The sequence below is a fragment of the Engystomops pustulosus genome, chromosome 5 (assembly GCF_040894005.1).
Source record: "Engystomops pustulosus chromosome 5, aEngPut4.maternal, whole genome shotgun sequence".
Classification (NCBI taxonomy): Eukaryota; Metazoa; Chordata; class Amphibia; order Anura; family Leptodactylidae; genus Engystomops; species Engystomops pustulosus.
In genome coordinates, this window is record NC_092415.1 from 184,539,480 (window position 1) to 184,561,526 (window position 22,047).

The window sequence follows — 22,047 nt, forward strand, 5'->3', positions numbered from 1 at the left end:
ACTGTTATGTAGTGTATGATGTCATGTTGTCCTTTTGTGCCCTTTCTCTTTTGATCCTCTTCTATCTTTGATGAGGCTTTTCGTTAAATACTTACCTACCTGCGCTGACTACATAACCCAGGCGAGAATTCTGATGAAATGCAGAATGACATTGATTTGGTTTATTTCGTGCCGGGTTTACTTACTAGCGATGGAAACCAACCAATTTACTTTCCACTACTCATTATCGCTGCTTGTTGTATTTGGCTCTGAGGCCATAGAGCGGGGCTGCCAAAATTCAACATCTTTGTTGCGAGATATGAAACTAACAATTTTGTTGCGTGAAGCGAATGCCAGAAGTTCACAAAAAATAAACACAGTATTTTGTAATATAAAGATTGCTTCAGAAGTAACTCTATAACATGGCTGGGGAGATACAATGGAGGAGAATTAGCGGAAAGTCAGTTATGCTGGAGTCTGCGTTATGCTAATTTATGATAAGGAGCAGAACTATATACACATTGGGGCTAATTTACTAAGGGTCCGTCGGACGCATTTTTGTCAGGTTTCCCGACGATTTCCGTTTTGCACTGAATTGCCCCAGGATTTTGGCACACGCGACCGGATTTTGGCGCATCAAAGCCGGCTTGCACGTGACAGAAATCGGGGGCGTGCCGTCGGACAAACCAACAGATTTGGACAACGCGCAGGATTTAACATTTAGAATTGTGTCGCAAGACACGCACTTCCAAGCACCAGGAAGAAGCAGGTGAACTCCGGCGGGCCTCCGCGCAGAAGCGATGGATGCTGGAACTCAGGCGTACGAGCTTAGTGAATCACGGCAGACCTGAATCCTCATCGGACAACGCACTGTGGGATCCCGACAGGACCGGTAAGTAAATATGCCCCATTATATATATAATATTATACATTCTCCGTTCCTTAGTGTTTCTGATTTGGTGGCCAGGTCCTCTGACTCTCTGCTATGGCTGCTACCCCTGTATATGTTAGATGTCACATCTTTAAAGGGAACCTGTCATCAGAAATTGGCCTAATAAACCACTATTAGTAGATTGTCAAGCAGCATAACATCTTCTTATTTTTGTTTCTTTCATGGTCCAATGTGGTGGCATCATCCAGAAAATCAACTGTGAAGTGAGCTATAAATTGGAAGTCAAGAGGAGGAGAGTTTAATACAGAAGTCAAGGTGTGGAGCTCCGAACTCCTCCTCCTCTGTGATTGACATCATACATTGGACTTCAGGAGATTTGGTGATGTAGGAACATCAAATACAGTAAGGGGCTTTCTGAGGGAGAGAGAGCTTGACTTCAGTGTTAAAATCTCCGCCTCCTTGACTTTATAAAACCAATTTACTCCTCAATTCAAAGTTGATTTTCAGGATGATGCCATCACACTGGGTGAAAGAAACATGATCTGGAATGTGTTCAATAGCTTGGCAACATACTGGTATTGGTATTCTATGGTATAATTAATCTGATGATTGCATGTTCAAGCCCACTTAGGAGGAGTAAAAACTAAAACTGTCATAGACAATTCTATGAAAGCTAGAAAAAAATATGGCAATATAGGAATACATTTTTAACATTTTTGTAAAAAAAAAAAAAATGTTAACTTCTTTAGTGGATTTGTTGGGGTTTTTTTCCGCCTAAGACACTGCAATGTTGGCTGAATTATCCTGAATTATGCCTGATTTATTACTGGAATCCAGATGTTGAATTCTAGAAATTGTCACACGGCCTTGAAAAAAAAGTTGCTTATTTTCGCGCAAAAAAACTACACTCACCTGCATGTGTTGGAAAAAGTTAACTTTTAGATAAAAATCCAGACAAATACAAATGCCAGATTTATCACCCCCAAAAATAATACAGGCCATGCAGACCACCCCACCTCCCCCCACATTTCTTATTTTGACTTCATAGTGAACCTATAAAAACAAAACCTGCAGTTAATTGGCACAAAAGGCAAACTTAATATCAAATGCTGCCACTAAGGCCCCTTCCACACTTGCGTTGCAGATCACGTCAGAGTTTGATCAGGGTGCGATCAGGGTTTGGTCAGTGAAAAACGCACATTTTGCATCAGAGTGCAATCAGTTTTCAGAGTTTGTTCAGTGTCTCAGTTTTTCACGCACGTTTTCAATGCAATTTCAATGCGTTTTTCACGCGCAGAAAATGCGCGTGAAATGGACTCAGGACAGAGCTCTATCTTTTCTATGGCAATTGATTCGTGAAAAACGCATTGTACTTGCATTGCACTTGCAAGTGTCTCAGAGTGCAATGCGTTTTTGATGCGTCTCCATAAACTTGTATGGTGCTTTTTTCACGCTCGTGACTTGCAAAAGTAGAGCTTGCCAAGATTTAAATGCGCATTAAAAAAAATGTGCGTGTGTGCGTGAAAAAAAATGCAAGTCTGAAAAGACTGTAACCAATGGGTCAGAGGGCAGAGGTCAGAGGTCAGAGGGCAATGCAAGTTCTGTACGTCTAAAGCACGCACAGAAAACGCGCGTGAAAAACGCAAGTGTGAAAGGTGCCTTAGGAAGGAGAATTTGATATACAGCTTTTTACATGGATTGACGGTAAACATTTTTGGCTTTTAAAAGGCAAGAAGGAGTATGAAAAAAAAAAGCAAAAAAAAAAAAAATTATATTGTCTGGGTCATAAATAAGTTGCCAGATCTATAGGGAATGCTATCAAGAAGAAAGGTAATGGGGCACCACACCAGACACGGGAAGTACATACAATGACACCACATTCATAGGAACTCTATAAATACAATAAAAATGAAATAATAAAATATCCTTAAAGGGGTATTCCCATCTGGGCATTCATATTTATTTTGATTCATTTGCCATATGTAAACATTTCCTAAATTGGATGTTATTAAAAAATATGTTCCTGTGTGAAGATAATTTTTCATAATTGTTGCCATCTTGTCCTTTGGAAACAAGATAGCTTCCTTGGATACGACCACCCCACACTTTGGCAGCAGTGGACAGACATGTGCTATTGAATCCTGCCTGACCACCTGGGTTCAGCTTTCATTACCACAGGACGGCTGTAGAACATGCAGTTACTTCCGGATATTTTTTATACAAAACCATTTCGCTTCTTTGTGCAATCCCTCGAGCAGGGGTGGTCGTATCCAAGGCCACAGTGTTGCTAAGGGACCATATGACTACATTTATGAGAAATTATCTTCACACAGGTAAAAAAATTGAATAACATCTAATTAAAGATATATATTTATATGTCAGTTTAATTAAATAGAATGTGAATACCCCTGTATACATGAGAATACTCCCTTAAAGTGAAAGTCTCATTAATATTCCATTTCTGCTGTAGACAAATATTTCCATGTGGTATTGACCAGAAAAACAAAATCCTTCCATTTATCATGAAGTCAGGAATGAGACAGAGACACTTGATTTCATTCATTAAGCCAAAACTCCCAAAGGTTTATACTGTACAGAAACCTTTAATAGATTACTATTGCAGCTTGTTGAACATTGACATAGACCAGACTTTATTAAAACGCCATTAACCGTCTATTTAGAGATCACCCTTCCAGCTTCAATTTTCCGAATACATTCCTAAATGAGAATATGATGACTCAGAAATGAACAAATCATATAAGAATGGAAAATACATTATGCCCTTACCCAATCAATACAGGTATTTGTTAATACTGAGCAGCTAATTTGGAAATCATGTACAGTGTCAGTGAGGGAAAATTCATTCTGAGGCTTATAGAGTAATCAAGACATTTATAGTACTGTACACCTCGATATGTACACCCCAGTAAGCTTTTGGGAATCCTCAAGTGGAAAGAAATTTTAACATGGGGGAGTTCAGACCCTTTCTAGATGGCAAATGTCTGGGGAGAAAAGGGTCAGAAAGGCAGAGCTACAGTTCTTCAAGGGAAGCATGCAGTTATTTCTGGCTCGTGAATGCTCTGCCATGCCAGATGTGCATGTGCATGTGGAGTTTGGAAAGAATAGCTGCTAGCTATGAATATTCAGCACATATACATATATGCAACATTGAATATACTACACACCTAAATATATACCAGCAGTGAATATACATGTAAATATATAGCACACACAAATGTATATATAATTGCATCACTGAATATACAACACACCCAAATATATACCAGCAGTGAATATAAAGCACACATAAATATATGTATAATAGCACTGAATATACAACACTCCCAAATATATACCAGCAGTGAATATACAGCACAAATAAATTTATGTATAATAGCACTGAATATACAACACTCCCAAATATATACCAGCAGTGAATATACAGCACACATAAATTTATGTATAATAGCACTGAATATACAACACACCTGAATATATACTAGTAGGGAATATACAGCACACATAAATATATATAATATCAGTGAATATAAAACAGCCTCCTGTCTTTTACCACGTCAGCCAGACATTCCTGACCACGAAATGGCAGCAGATGGAGGGTCATGTTATCTCTCTCTGTCCATGAACAGCTGTATGATCTTATAATCATGAATACTATCATAAGGTCCTGGCAGGGCGATTGTTCATGGACAGTTAGAGATCACAAGATCCTCCATCTACGTCCATTTTATGGTCAGGAATCTCTGGCTGATGAGGTAGAAGACAGGAGGTTTCAGTTTGGATAAAAAAAAAGCGGAGCAGAACTAGTAATAGATGTATATTGGTAAATTACCTAATACCCTACCCCCCACACTTACACACACATTACAAAAACATGAGGTAACATGACCAACCCCTTTAATAAAAGCGTATTGGCTACTATTACGAGATTGTCGAGAAACAGTACAGATACACACATATACACAGCAGAAGACTTTGTATCCAGCCTTGCAAATTCACATACAGGGAAAGGGTTAATGACAAGAATGTTGTAGACAGCGGGGTTAAGTACAGGGAGTGTTCGGTAGAAAAGAATTTCTATTTTGGCAACCGTTCAAATGTCTATGAGCTCTAACAATATAAATTTCTACTACTATGTATCCTCCCTAAGTCATACGGAGAGAAAACAGAGCGAGTTGACTTAACATTGATCTGGGCGTTTTTTTTTTTTGCTCACGATAGAAATAATTTTGTAGCTTACAAAGTGCAATAAAAGGTGATTTTAAGAAATTCATTATCCAAACTGATCAAATATTTACACTTCTTATATGTTCTCCTCCCAAATTGTCTCCATTATAACCCTATTAGGGATTATACTCCAAACCCATTAAACTCTATGTGCAAAAATTAATCTCCTTAGACTATTAGCGATTAAGCAGTGATCCTGGGCGAGGGAGCGAGATTACCTCACTGAGTAGTGATAGCAGTCATTTGCATAATGTAATACATCTCCATAAATTAGCTAAAAAGGAGCATTTATGGTTATGCAATTAATTGCTTAGCGCTTTAAATGGCTAATTGTATATGATTAATCATAAGACGAATTACATTGAATAGAGGTAATACATACCCGGGGGAGCAGTTAGGAGTAATTACCATGAATACCTTGTGTAACTCTGCCACTGGGGGAACAAGAAGGGTAGCTGCATAGTGGGGGCTATAAGGAACAAGAAATAAGGGGGCCCGTCCATATTCAGATGTTACTTACAGTAAGGGATGATAGAAATGGGTGTAACTTTTTTTTAATTATGTCTTTATTATTCATGTACAGTATATGAAGTTGGACCAATTCGGCTCTGTGCAGCGCTGCATAATCTGAAGGCGCTATTTACCGTATTTTTCGGACTATAAGGCGCACCGAATAATAAGGTGCACTATCAATAAATGCCTGCTAAAACGTCTAGGTTCATATATAAGGCGCCCCGGATTATAAGGTGCACCTGATTATAAGGATGAATGACCAGCAGGTGGCAGACCTGTGCACAGTTCAAGGCAGCTGTTGTCTGTAAGTACGGCACATATATAAGGCACACCTTTGATTTTTTTGAGAAAATCAAAGGATTTTTTGTGTGCCTCATAGTCCAAAAAAAGGGTAAATAAAGAATTATTATTATTCTAAATATAGGTATCTAGGAGTCCATGTAGATAAAAAAAAATTAAAAGGAACCTGTCACCAGGGACCATACTTTCTTTAAAGACAGGATACAAAAGCCCATTACTGTTATGTATATAAAAAATGGAAAATACAAAAACCCATTACGCCTGCATTGCACATAATCTTTCTGCTTTCTCTAAGCATTTGCATTACAATATAATTGTGTGTTATAACTCACCTTGCACTCTGACAGAATCCTCTGCTTAGTCCCATGGGTTGGGCTTTGGTTTGAATGCATTTCAAAAAACAACATGTGACTTGTCTGTGCTGCAGACTCCTCAGCTCTCAGCCTCCACCTTTGTGCTCCTGCACAGCTCCTCCCTCCCCCACTCATGTCAGCTCATCAGGCTGTGCTCTTTGCGTAGGAGCAGGAGGGAGGAGCTGTACAGGAGCACAAAAGTGGGGGCTGAGAGCTCAGCAGTCTGCAGCACAGACAAGTCACATGTTGTTTTTTGTAATGCATCCAAACCAAAGCCCAAACCCCAGGACTACACAGAGGATTCTGTCAGGGTGCAATGTAAGTTACAGCACACAATTATATTGGAGAGCAGAAGACATATTTGTAATAAGCTTTTGTAAACTGTTGCTAGTGAAAATTAGGTCCCTGGTGACAGGTTCCCTTTAAACTGGCATTATCATATAAATGCTCAGCTAAAAAAGGATGCAATCAAATTATATGTTTTTAAGAACACTACAATCTTTTTTTTGTAGTAAAAACATGTTGCATGTTCAAGATCTCTGCTTGCTGTCATTCTATAGAAAGCTTCTCTGTTCAGATCCAGTGAATAGAAATCTGTCCATGGTCATGAATTGGACACGCAATTGCATGATCCGTTATTATCATGAGTCTCTGTGACAGTTACAGTTCATACATCTGCGTGTCCATCACATGACCATGGACAGATTACTATCCACTGGATCTCAAGAGAAGCTTCCTATAGCAGGACAGCAAGCAGAGATCTTAAATACAGCGAGGAATTCATACAGAAAGTATATTGAAACTTTGTATAACTTTTCCTTACACAAACTATGTAAAATATTTGCGGAAAGTGGACCACCCCTTTAATCCTCGTTTCGAGCCACCAGCAATAAAAAGTAAAAATCATTTTAAAAAACAAATTTCAAAAAAAAAAAAAAAAATTGCGGACATGGGTAAGTGAAGCAGAGAACATATAACAGAGATGCTAGGATTTTATAATTTTGACATAGAACGGCCAGATAACCCCTTTAAGGTTAGGAGTATACCTTTGCCTCACTTCGTGTGTATGTATTAGTAAAAACACTTAGAATGTTTTGATTGGTGATAAGATATGGTATCACTCTGTGCAATGGTCATAATAAAGCAGGGGGTAACTATAGTAAAAGTGAGGCCCATGTGAAAAAGTGAACTGTGTGTAAACATTAGATAACGTTCTCACCTCATTGCTCTACATACATTCGTAGCGTTCGTGGATTTATTAGGGCCCGGTGCCATATGTTACATTAAACTTGTATCAATCACCTTTCATTTAACCTTCTTGTTTTAGCCCGATCTTATCAGTGCAGGTTTTACTCCTCCATTATCCATAACTCTACAGCTAGAATCATTCATCTGCTGGTAAGTAAGAGGGGATTCCTCTCATACATGGAAAGCCAGATGAGATGATTTAGGAACGACTTACGTGAAAAGAAGATTCCAGCGTCCGAAAAAAAATTAGCCAGTAGAAAATGAAAAATATTTTACACTCAATACTGTACAGGAATTCTAGAAAAACCCCAGTGGGCTGGTGCAGGGCTTCCAAAGAAGCCCACAGTGTACTTTACCTTCTCTGACTCGTGGCCGCTTTGGTCTTCAGCGCCACCATCTGTCACCACAAGGCACCCTATTCAGCCAATCAGTGACCTCCTCAGAGCACAACACTAGGTACCAACACCACCAAGTATATATCCTTTCATAGATTTGTATATACCCTATGACAGTGGTGGCGAACCTATGGCACGGGTGCCAGGGGTGGCACTCGTAGTCCTCTCTTTGGGCACTTGGGCTGTGACCCCCAGAACAGAATTTGGCAGACAGAATCAAGGAAGTCCAGTTAAGGTAGCTCATCCCCAGCTTCCTGGGAATACAAAAAGAGGAAGGAAGTGTTGACTATCACTACAGCTTCTTTTCCAAGCCCCTGCAATTCTTATTCTTAAGCTACTGTATTGGTGTCCTCAGGATGCTAATACGATTGAAAGCTGTGACAGAGCTGGGAACAATAAGTTTGGGCACTTGGTCTCTAAAAGGTTCGCCACCACTGCCCTATGACATACAAATGTCTATATTGTATGAGATAAGCAGGGACCAGGGCTTTTTATTGCTTTTTACTTCTTTCTTTTTTGTTCTTCTAATCTTTAATTCCAAGTTTGGGTTGACCACAAATATAGTTTGTTGTTGCCTCAATGACCATAAGAGTTAAAGCGAACCTGTCATCAGAAATGTAATTTTTAGCTGGTGACCAACTTTTTGAACATCATTTGATTTGTATTCTTCATCTTTGAGAACTTTTTCCCTCTACAGTCTGTATGTGTGATACATAGTTCTCTCTAAGGCCCCTTCCCCACTTGCGAGTGTGATGCGATGAACTCGCATCACACTCGCAACGCAAGCTGTCGGGAACGCACGGCCCGAACGCTGCACCGCGGGAGTGAACTGACATGCTGAGTTCACTCCCGCGGTGCAGCGTTCAGGCCGTGCGTTCCCGGCAGCTTGCGTTGCGAGTGTGATGCGAGTTCATCGCATCACACTCACAAGTGGGGAACGGGCCTAAGACCTAGCTGCTGTGACTTACCTTCCTCCCTTCTCTCTACAACCCCTGGGTAATATCAAACACACGTTAGTTTCTGTCCTTCTTACTAGCAAGACGGAATTCAGCAGAGATTTCAAAGTCATTTTATCAAGAAAGGGGGGAGCATAAGAGGAGCCAAGCAGGGGAGAAAGAGGCGCTTTTCCTTTGTATAATATATTACAATCTTTCTTACGTTCTTACTAATCTGCATTTACATGAATGTGTAATTTCTCCAGTCCTGTATTTTTGTGCTCTATGAATCCATACTTATGTGACGTTTTTCATCCTTATGTGCATGTGTGTCACTGTATCCATACCATATCAGTGGGCTTGCAAATGATGGCTGGCTGGCTATTGGCTGGCTGGCAGAATGCACCTCCCACTAGTTCTGGTCTTCCTGGATACTGCACATATATACGGCAGCATACGGTGCACAGCCATATGCAGCACATATTCAACTGGTAATTTATACATTCCCATAGACTTTCATGGGGCGTATGGAAATACATGAGAAAATAGGACATGTTCTATATTTTTTACGTCTAAAAAACGGTACAGTGCACAATATGGCCATTCATAATAATTCTTTATTTATATTGCGCACACAGAGCTGCACAGAGTTTGCCAAATCAGTCCCGGTCCCCATGGGGCTTGCAATCTAATCAACCTACCAGTATGTTTTGGAATGTGGGAGGAAACCGTAGGACCCGGAGGAAACCCACGCAAACCTAGAGAGAACATACAAAGTCTTTGCAGATGTTGACCTGGGACATGAACCCATGTAGTGCTAACCATTAAGCCACCGTGCTGCCCCATTCAATGGATGGCCCATATACGGCCATTTTCATAAGTTTCTGTGAATGCAGCCTTATACACAGTTAGATGAACAGTAAGTGACCATTTACACACACAGATGTGCTGAGCTTTGGTTTGGTGCTTGTTACATCTGTAATCATCTAATATTTTTCTATTAGGATTCTGAGCTATAAATGTATAAACTTTATTTAAAGTCCAATAAACATAATGTGAAATATAAAGAATTTATTTCCAAACTATTTAAATAGCAGAGTGATTGCCTTGTGACCTTGGACAAGTCTGAGTCAGGAAGGGTTAAGACTTTTGACACAGCGAAAATAAAATACAATTAGTGATTTGTATTTGCTTTGTATGGAATTTACTAGACTTATCTTTCATATAAATCTGTCAGCAGAACATTTGTACTCTAGTTACTCTCCATTCATATAACACAAGGTAAGGATAAGAAAACTCTTGACCTTCTTCAGGAGGTGTCTGTTATTTCTAAATACGGCTCATTTCCTATGGCACAGAAAGTACAGTATATAGTGAGGAAAAGTCCTAACACAACAAATCTGAAGATCTAAGTCAGATGTCAATGGCTTTCAGAAGAGTGTGATGGTCACTTTGTTGTAGCACCCTATGGGAGGATTCCCCGGCACAGCCCTGCGTCCATGGCATCTTCAGATCTCAGCATGAGTCCTGCTTAGGCTGCTAAGATCGTAAAACTTCAGGTACCCAGAGACCAAATTCTCTGTTTTTCCCACCTAATAAAGACAAAAAAATTATAGCTTTGTCACAGAATCTTCTCAATTCTTGTGTCACATGTAAAGTTCTCAGAAAAATAACAAACTAGATAAGGGGTGTATAACATTCTATCTAATCTGGGGTGTCCATCACTACTTTTGTTAGCTCTGGGGTATCTATTATAATTTTCTAATTTAGAGTCAGCATTATCATGGTCTTAGTCTACATTATTAATAATAGTCTTGTATGGGGTGTCTATTATTATTCCTTCTTTATTCGAGGTCTTTATCATTTATTGTCTGGTATTGGGTGTTTTGTATTATTTTCTGGTTGGTCTGGGGTCTGAATTAGTTATCACCTGAATGCAATTTTTGTCAGGTTTCTGGGGTTAAATTTAGTGGGTTGGTATTTTGTGCTGTACTGTGGTAGTTGTTGCTTCTAGGGCCAAGGTTAGCAGTGCCGTTCCTTAATGTTGATTGATGTAACAATGAGGCCCTTGGGCAAAAAAGGTTGTGCCCCCTGAACTAGATGATGCCCATAAATGTACATCCAGATTCTAGCCCACTAGGATATCAGATGATCCTACTGTGGCCTCAAACCTTAACACAATAATGGGTCCTAGAAGACCAGGAACGGTAATCCATTTTGAAGGCTGCTTAAGTCTATTATTTAGCGATGGGATCATGCCCCTAAATAATTGTTTTGTTGACGGGCTCAAGTAACCACATATACAAACGTTCTCCTTAACTGGAATAGAGGCACACATGATGCCTCAGTACAATACCATTGAACAAGTTAATGTCCTCAAAATTTTGGGGCCAATCGTAGTGGAACACACCATGCTCAGGTACAGTTTATAAAAGTTTCATATACCTACATCAATTATACATATTTTGGAAAAGTTTTTAGATTAAAGATGTAGATCTAGATCTATAAAAGGATTAAAAAAACTCCCAGCTGCTACTGGATTGGAGAGGACTCCGCCTACAAATTTTTTGAGGTCGTCCTCATTGACACCTTCCACAAGGTAATCAGACGCAACGCAGACACCCATTGGATCACATCAGATGCAACCCAGACACCCATTGGATCACAATGGGTCATATCGTGCCCTTGCCATCACATGAGGGCTTGGTTAGCACTGTAGACAAGTCTAAATAAACCCACTAGACGTCAAGGTTTATACTGACCATGGGATGTTAGTGATATGACTTTCTCACCCATTACCATCTTACAGACCTAAAAGGATGCTCTTTTGCGGTACACAACAAAGTAAGGGAGATCTATCAAAGTTTAACAGAGTAGACCACTCCAGAGTCTTACTAGATGATGAATCTGGCTTTGTACCTTAGACAGACTATTAGTTGGTCTAGTTTACTCCTAAAAATTTCAGCAAAATTTTAGAGCACTTGCATAATTTTTGTTGCACTGAATCTTATCCACAAAGCCATTTTTGGTAGAAGTCAGAAAAGTGTCTAAAAATGGTCTAAAATAAATAAAGCACAATGTAAATCATGGAGGTTTAGTGGCAATTTCAGTACAGACAGCTCGATAAATCAAGTTTATAGAAGTTTAAGTTGACAAGTTGGACTAATAATCTATTGTAAAAAAAAATAAAATAAAGCAAAAACCTTTTAAAGAATCGGTGGCGGAGTCTTTGCAAAATGACTTACGATGTTGGAGGTCAGGGTCTATCACAAGGCTTCCCCCTCCATGTGTGTTACTTCTTCTCCGGCAACACATCTGGCAGCATTGTGTGTGTTTCGTCTGAAACTGCTTATCCGACAGAAACTGTTGGAATCCTTTCTCAGATCAAAGGAATCAGTTCAGAACTTTCTATTTTCCTTAACAAGACGCCATTTGGATTTGTCCATCACACAAATGACTTCATGTCAAAGAAAGATACAACCTGTTTCTTAGGTCATTACCAAGTTGGACATGCACACTGCTGGGCTGGGGTGTGCCCTCCCATAACATAGCGTTCTGTTTAGCTTCCCGTGTAATGCGTGTAAGCTGTTATGCAATGGTTTGCAGATTTCTTTGATGGTTGGCATGGCTTCAGCTACCACATGTACATAGGCTGTAAAGCGCCTTCTGCTGCACAGACCCTCCGGTAAGGAACGATTTCCCGTATTGCGCGATGTGCAGAACACAGGCAATAAGACTTCTCAGCAGTATTTAAAAGTAAAGATAATGAATTTATATTGCAACGTTGTAGATATTTAATTACATACTCATTCACACTGGATGTATCTGTTATGCAGCCCCATCCCCCTCCTCTGCCATATTGAAAGCTGTGAATCCCATGGCATCTATGAGAACAATAACGTAACTGAATGCCTAAACATTTCTCTGACATTTAACTTTTACTATTGTCATCTTCTGACACTTTACTGCAGGTTCCTTTACACTACCAATGGAAGCTCCATTACTGAAAGCTTAAAAGGGAATGTCCATTTTCAATAAATAATTGATATTGTTTGTGTAATGAAATGTTAAACACAGGTGCTCAGCTCGTTATATCCCTTGTCATGTGATGTCACACAGGTGCTCAGCTCGTTATATCCCTGGTCATGTGATGTCACACAGGTGTCCCGCTCGTTATATCCCTGGTCATTTGATGTCACACAGGTGAACAGCTCGTTATATCCCTGGTCATGTGATGTCACACAGGTGCCCCGCTCGTTATATCCCTGGTCATGTGATGTCACACAGGTGCCCCGCTCCTTATATCCCTGGTCATGTGATGTCACACAGGTGCCCCGCTCGTTATATCCCTGGTCATGTGATGTCACACAGATGCTCAGCTTGTTATATCCCTGAACATGTGATGTCACAGAGGTGCGTGGCTCGCTATATCCCTGGTCATGTGATGTCACACAGGTGCACAGCTCGCTATATCCCATAACATGTGATGTCACACATGTCCATGGCTCTTTATATCCCTTGTCATGTGATGTCACACAAGTGCATGGGTCATTAAATCCCTGGTCATGTGATGTTACACAGGTGCACAGCTCCTTATATCCCTGATCATGTGATGACACACAGATGCACAGCTCGTTATATCCCTGGTCATGTGATGTCACACAGGTGCATGGCTCGTTGTATCCCTGGTCACGTGCACACAGGTGCACTTCTCATTACAACACACAGTTCTGATTACTCTCTGTGATATCACATGAACAGGCACTGGTTTATATTCACAGGAAGTAAACAATTCAACTTCCTGTTGAGTGACAGCAATAGGGAAATCATAAGGAATTGATGCAGAAAGTATATTGTAACTTGTGTAACTTTTCATTGCACAAACAATATCAATTATTTGGTGAATCTGGACAATCACTTTAAAAATTGCGAATTCAAAAAAATTGTGAATACAGTAATATTGTGAATTTTGTTAATTGTCAATAAGTAATATTCTGTGGTCTATGATCTTTGTACCTGCAATCAGGATAGATCAGCAATATCAGAAGTATGGTCCGACACTTAAGCCCCGCAGCGAACGGGTATTCCCATGCAGTCCCTGGAATCGGCAGCTATACACCTCTGTATCCCCATTCGCTGTAATAGGAGCCTAGCTCCAATACCAAGGCACGGCCTCTACACAATGGGGCACATTTACTTACCCGGTCCATTCGCGTTCCAGCGGCGGCTTCTCTGACGAGCGTTCGGGTCTTCCGGCGGTTCATGAAGGTCCTGCGCCAGATGACCACCAGGTGGCGCTGCTGCGCCGAAGTCCGCCGAGGTGCCCCGGAGTTCATCGTCTTCATCGTGGTGCATGTGAGTATGGCCTGTGCGACCAATTTTTTTTTAAAATGCGGCGGTTTTTCCGAATCCATCGGGTTACCGTTCTGCCACGCCCCCTGATTTCCGTCGCGTGCATGCCAGCGCCGATGCGCCACAAACCGATCGCGTGCGCCAAAATCCCGGGGCAATTCAGGGAAAATCGGAGCAAATCGGAAATATTCGGGTAACACGTTGGGAAAACGCGAATCGGGCCCTTAGTACATGACCCCCAATGACGTCTACTCCTGAATAACTTCAAACTCCAAAGCCAAACAGTCTTTGGTGTGGGGCCCAGGCGTCTGACCCCCAGCACTTTAATACTGATGACTTATCCAGAGGATAGGCTTTCTGTATGAAAAATGTACCAAAAGACAAAAATTCGGAGAGTCAGCACTAACAATATCAGTTGTCAGTGGGGATTTCCTTTTGCCACCCAGGAGTAGGGAAAACTACTAAATACTTATGGAAAATATACAGTCACTCATATTACGATGATTCTTGAGATTGTACCGGTAGATCCAAACTGTATCATCCACTGTAAGAAAACCGGTGGGGAATGTTGCTGCACATCGGACCATTGCTTTATCCAAGCCGCATAAGGATTAGGCCTAATTTAATTCCCAAGCACAAGGCAGACCACACATAATGAAGAAGGAAAGGTCTGCAGCTGCAGCCGAGGTTCACGTTTCTTCCAAAAATATTGATATGTTTGTGGAGATAATTAACAAAAATATATGACTTCTTCTGACTATGTTTTCACTCATAGCAAACCGACTTACTAAGAAGAGTAAATTAATAAGAGGGGGGTCTCTGAGCAAAAATCAAAATGCGCCCCCCATTATATTACTGGACTGACCGGGGTAAGTATAGCTACTGTCTCATTTTTACAATATCTAAACCTACAAAAAAAAATTTAATTAGCTATCCCCGACAACCCCTTCAAGTTTGCCTCTATGACATAACATGTTCGAAAGATATGAGTCCATTGTGTGCAACCAAGGAAGGCAAGAGACAGGGGTAAAGGAAAGCGATGTAAAAACACATTATATACAATTACATAACCATCAATTTTTGGTTTTCTATATGAAGGCATCTAGGTCATTTTTGTAGCTCTCTGCTGTCTCTGCTTTGAACAGCACCTGAGCTTGACTATTCCACAGATTCACGGGGGGACATTTATTATACACTAATACTAATGTTCCTGCATCGGCATATGGCAAAGTCCCCGAACCCCCAGCTCTACCGAATACATCAAAAGGCTCCGGCCTCCCAGGCCGTGCAGCATAAAATTCTACCTGCCTGCCATTAAATTCCACAATTAATTAGCGACCACTGAGCTTATACAGTCACTAACTGCAGAGAGTGTGCTCTGCCAGCACTTTTCTCAGGAACAGAGCCAAGAACATACACTCTGCACTCCCATAGAGTTGAATGAATAGTGGCTGCATTTGTGCAGCACGTTCTCTGTTTGGCTCGGCTGCGTGAAGGGGGTCAGTGGTCCTCAGTTCGCGAGATACTTCTCGGTCCCAGATGTAAGACCTGCATCAATTATCTATTAATGACATATCCTGTAGATGGGAAGTGTGTACATAAAGTTAAATAAGTAATTAATTATCAGATATAGGGTTCACGTTCTAGTTTGGTGAATAATTAAATAACTGCCTGATTAGAACGTTTAAAAAATTTTTAATCTTTATTTCAAAACAATAATGTTAAAAGTTAGAACTACAAATTAGCCATTTCATTAATGGACTCAGGCTTTCCCACGTGATTATCCTTCACCCTCTCTTTCTAATCGGTGCAGTCAGGCACCATAAGGGTCCAGAGTCACACGTAGGAATAAGGTATGCCAGACTTAGCACTGGTTTTGTCTAAGTAATGTCCAATTTAAAGGACCGTCTGCTATTGATTATTGCAGACAAGTTCAATGCCTATCTATATATTACCCTGCCTGACGCGTTTCTGCATCGGTCCTTATAACCGATGCGTCATCAGAGGCATCTCACACACTTAGGCACATTCACACGTTTTTACAGCAGCACGGACAATGTGACTCCCGCTAGTTCATACACGAGTCACAAGCGTCCAGCTGCTTTTCCGGCTCTGTAGCGGCCGTATGCGCCGCGCGCTGCGGCTGGCTATTTATTTATAATGCCCCACCCTCTCTGGGCGGTACTTGGCGAAGGCACCAATCACAACGTCTATGTTGGCATGTGACGTGTAAGGGGCTCGCTCGATTTAACCAATGGTACCACATTATCGGTGAGCAAATCAGAATGCGGGGACCGCATCTTGTAAACATCGGGGGATCGTTCATGCGGTTATATCTAGGTATTCGGATAATACTTATGCTCAAAAACAAGTAGGCAGTCGGAGGGATTCAAGGGAAGATTAACAGACTGAAATTAATTTTTATGTTATAGATTACTAGATGGAGCTCATATTCCGAATAATCGTAAGGATATACAGAGTCGGGAAATAAACTTCAAATAGACAGCGACACGGCGGAGTGCATTATAGGAAGCAGGCAAAGTTTATGGAGTCATTCAGACCCCGCGGTTTTTCCGTTGCCATAGCGCAAATCCATCGGGACTCCCTTTGGGTCACTAGACGATCAAAGTCCCCCCCTCTTTTCTGTGGGGTCACCACTTCAATGCCTTGAAACTTAATGCACATAGGATCTCCATTATGTTTCTCCCACACATGTCGGGATATGGCCGTGTCATCCTCTTTTTCAATGTTTCTCACATGTTCCCTAATACGTACACGAAATTCTCTAATAGTCTTTCCCACATATTGGGATCCACAGATGCATGTGAGCAGGTAGACAACACCTCTACTCTTACAGTTAATAAACTGTTGATTTCTATAGATACGTCCTGTGATGTTACTTGTATATGTCTTACTTGGAAGAATTGACTGGCACGCCTTACAGAACCCACACTTAAAAGTGCCACACGGTGGTTTGGGAAGCCATGTTTCTGAGAGATTGGGTTCCAGATGGCTATGGACTAACCTATCTCTCAGATTTCTCCCCTTGCGGTATGTGTGTACATAGAGAACTTTTGTTGTCTAAACATATCCATTAAATGTGAACCTTTCCGACCCAGAAGCAAAAGTTCTGGAACTGAGCAGACCGGGCCCCGCTTTACAAGGCCCCATTGCAGCCTGATAGCTTGATACTATTGTGAGAATGCCATTGTTTCTACCACTTGAGAAGAGTTTTGTGATATACAAAGTGTAATATAATCTGGAACTATTCAACCAATTCTTATCCAAAGTTAATTGTAAAATAACTATTCAATCATTTGCAAAAATGGAATATATTCATCTCAACATCTAACTGGAAACATGACATTTCTATTGATGAGCAGGAATGAATTATTCCCTGGCTGGAGAACAGATTACTTTGCAGAATTTAAACATGGAAAAGTAATTAACAAAGCAACAGAATGTGTTCCTGGTTCGTCGTCTAGGAAATGGAGATATTATTTGCATATTAATATAGTATATAATGTAATTGAAATGTTGGGGTTGAAATAGAGACTTTTTATCTGTGTGCTGCTTATAGTTTTGTTTAGTAATGTTTTGCTAGGCAGAGGCTAATATCATGATATTATACTATAGGATGTTCTCTAATTCTTTGAATATTGATAAAACGATGTGTCCCATAATGTAAATGATACAAATTTTCATTAATATATAAAAGCCCCAGGCAACAGGATGAGTCTATTTATACGGCTGATAGAACTTTATACAACTCAATTTTTTTAGGCCATATATAATCATGAGTTATCCTTAGGGAAGCCATTAAAATGTAAATGATGGGGGTGCACTGCCCAGTTTCGGTACCAATGAACATGGAACGGAGCTGTTTATTGTATAGTATAGTGAATAGAAATTCTCAAACAGTATTTCACATAGCTGTACATTTCCTATCATGGATTTTAAGTAGCCCAAAAGATGCCCCAAGTGACAGAATCTTATAGTTTCCTGCGGGGTCCATGATGGATTTTTAAGTATGAAAAACTGTCATATAAACATTCCCTGAAAGCTGCCCCTTGGATTTCTCCCATGTACTTGGATCACATAATGGCACCTAACTTCTCTTAAGAACATAAGGATTCAACAAGTGGAAATCCGACAAACAGACAGACGCTTCTCTCCCCAATATGTTCCATTGAGTGAGGAATTATGACCATTTATGGTTGAATTTTATTTTTTATACAATACGTGTGGGGATGTATCAACTGTGTCAGCGTCATCATTAGTCCGTGATGTGCAACATTTCATTATACTTTGTTTGTGTGAATGGGCTTAGGATAATGGATGTTTAAGAGTGGATTGCACCAACTTTTTCACATCCTGCAGGAACTGCCTTCTAGTTGTCCCCTACCGTTGAGCGTTAATGAGGCAAGTAAGTAGGGCTTTTGGGTGGGCTTGCATTTGGGGCTGACTGTTCTCTTTGTGTTTCTGAACCTGGTCCCACCATTACTTGGGAGCAGAATGAACATCCAGGATACAATAATCCAAAGAATGAAGATATAGAAGTAAAGGAAGTGCTGTGCAAGGATTCAGATAGAGAGGCATACAAATTTGAATACAATTTTGGAAATACAGTAGTGAAGAGAAGAGAGTCCTTGGCTGCAGTGAAAACGCCACATGAATGTCTCCAGTCTGTGCCAAGCCATGTACTCGCTTCCCAGCCACCATACTAAATACAATTTAAACTATTCATTCTCACCCACAAGGCTCTCCACCTACATCTACTCCCTAGTCTCCATTTTCAACTTTTCTTTATAATCCAAATTTACCCTAATTTCAATATAAAGCGCTAGATGTACCAGTTCTATAGAGTGTTCCCCGGACAAGGGCAATCAGAACCAACATCTTTTATAGGAATTGTAAAGGAATAATTAAAAATTCTGTATGGCTGGGGGTACTGTTAAAATACTAAACTGCTTATACTCATCTCTCCCGTTCAGCCCCGGAGGTCATACCCACAGCCGGCTTCAGCATGAAGTCCTTTTGTAGCAGCCGTGTGGCTGTGCCCGCAGCGTCACCACCTGCCCTCGTTTACAGAGAGACTGGCTGTTATGGGGGGCGCTTCAGCTTAATAGGAGCACGGAGGGAGGTGAGTATACGCTATTTATTATTTTCACAGCCCCAGCTACATACTGTATTGTTTTTTATTCCTGGACAACCTCACAAATGCTGCAAATACACATTTTTTTTGCAGGCCTATGACACTCCCTAATTTAGCTCCTCTACCCTTATTCTCCTGAAATTAACTCTGTTTGCACCTCCCCTCTACATTATGAAGCCTATTTTAAGGCATTTATCTGCCATTTATGCTACATGTATGGTAAATATTATCTGGAGGCTACAAAAATATATTAATAATATTAGAAGTGGTAGTAGTAGGGGATTAGAGCCCTTATCTGTAGGTCAAGTGGAGAAGGGTCTCAATTCGCATAATACAATATAGGTTCCTTGTGGCTTCTTGTTTGAAACTCTACATGAAAAATCCAACAACGATATTTTAGAACTATGTAAAGAGTAGTAAAAGTTCTCTCTAAAAAGCTCATACAGCCAACAGCCCATGTTAGTCTGACCCCAATCAGGTTGGAAGACTGATGACTCCATGGCTTGGATACTTTTAGATGAATCCACCCATTCTCCTTGTACATATTTCTTCTGCCAAGCTATCTGCATATTTGGATCAGGGGGTCACCAACATAGGGTGTATTTTTTGTCACCATTCTTTCTCCGCTAGTAAAATATTGTTTTCATTAGTCTCCAGTCCTAAATTGAAGACTTGAGGATGAACATGTATCCTGTGTACGAGGTGGGTCACAAATTACATCGTCTGATTGCATCTATTGCAAGTCCCAGACCTGGTGACCTCATTCAATGTCAACATTTGCTCTTCTCTGTGATATCTAGAAGGGGGGAGGATTATAAAATTGGGAAATTGAATACAGACAGTTTCAGTCTTTGTATGTCTGATTTTATTGTCTTTGCTTGCTGACCTAATTTAACGTCCATATATATCATCTGTCAATGGCAGAATGGGTGAGTGGGAAGTGAAAGTTTCCACTATTAGATAAAGTAGATTAAGGGGAATAACCTGGATTGCCACTAAATCCACTGTTTGTGTAATGTATTGTATATCACATGTGTCTTGCTGGAAATTCACATGAAACACTAATACAAGGAGGATAAAATGAAAAAGCTCTGAGTTTTTTTGGTTATTATGTGGTCACATCAGAACAACCGACAATTTAACCAAAATTCTAACCTCTCCTGTAAATTTCCTTGGGATGAACTCTAGTTATTCTCTAATTTTACCAAGACAGCTCATATCCATATATCTTCATAGGACGTATAGAGGTCATAGATCCAAAGTATAAAGTATAGAGTGAATGTACAGAGTATATTTGTGATGCTCTGTAATCACCATTCAGGTTTTTGGATGTGCCATGGATCTGCTTGTAGTTGTGGTCTCATTTATTGGGGTAAAACTAAGGGGGAGATGCCACTTTGGGCATGTCAGACCGGGGTGGAAAGGGGCATGAACATCCCAGACTGGTGCATTTACTTTCGTCTCCACCATAAACCCAAAGAGGCTGTAGCAGAAATCTCCCCCTAGATCAGACCTGGTCTTAGGTCCAACATGGTAGAGATTGCACCCGTATCTACTAAGAGGTTGCATAGTAGATATGGGTGTTGTAGCTCCAGCAGGGAGCAGTTTTAAGGCTAACGTTTAATGGTTTCTATGGCAAATATTACAGCACCCTGAAAAATACCTTTCTACAATGTTGTAATGATGGGAATACCAAGGTCTTCTCCTGTCCTCCAAGTCAAGAAATCTCGAAACAGCAAATTGCGGCTTTTCTAGGTCATGGGTCCTATAGGGGGATAGTGAACTTAGGGAAAGTGCAAGGCTCACTTTGTTAAGCTGTTTCTGTAATTCCTATTTACCTCTATGGGGGTCAAACTGGTTGTCCCAAGTTTTATTTTTATCCTCAGTGGCAGTAGCTGGGACCCCACCGATGATAACAAATACTAATTGAATGAAGATGCAGGTTAAGCATTCGTAAAGGGAACATTGGAAATTGCTGAGCACAGGTATCTCCAGAATTCTCATTCACTGTCTATGTGATGTGCCAGAAATATTGAGCGCTGTGTTCAGCAATTTACGACACTCCCATAGTATGAAAGGAGCAGATGCTCAGCCTGTCACTTCATTTAATTAGTGAGAACGGGGCCATTATGTACAATTTTTCTTTTTACACTTACCCTGAGATCTGGTGGTTGTTTTTCCTTTTTTTTTATCAAAAAGGAGAAAATGTATCTTTACGTTTTTGTAAACTTTTACATCATTTTGTGAAAATCCATACAGAAGGTGTCCCTATTTTATAGGCTTGTTTTACATGACAGGTCATAAATTTCAATTGGACGCACACAAAATTACAAAAAGAGGGAAAGGCTGACCGAACTTTTTTGAGTAAGACTATAAATGTCTCTAATAAATGTCCCCATTATGTTAGACAGAGCAATCCTAGACTTCTGTATAATGTCAGAGGTCTAGAAAGTGCTCTTTGTTTGTATGATCCATAGTTTTATCCAATGTTTTGGCCTGGAGCAGTGCAGGGGAATTAGGTATATGATGCAAAAGCCTCCAATAAAAAGTATAAGGCTGTAACATGACAGATGACAAAGGCTATATAGTTATATCTGTCCTATAGGTCTGGTATGTGTCAGGGCTTCTCTAGCACAAATGTAAGTAAATAGTGTTAAAAGAGTTTTTTTTTCCATCAGTG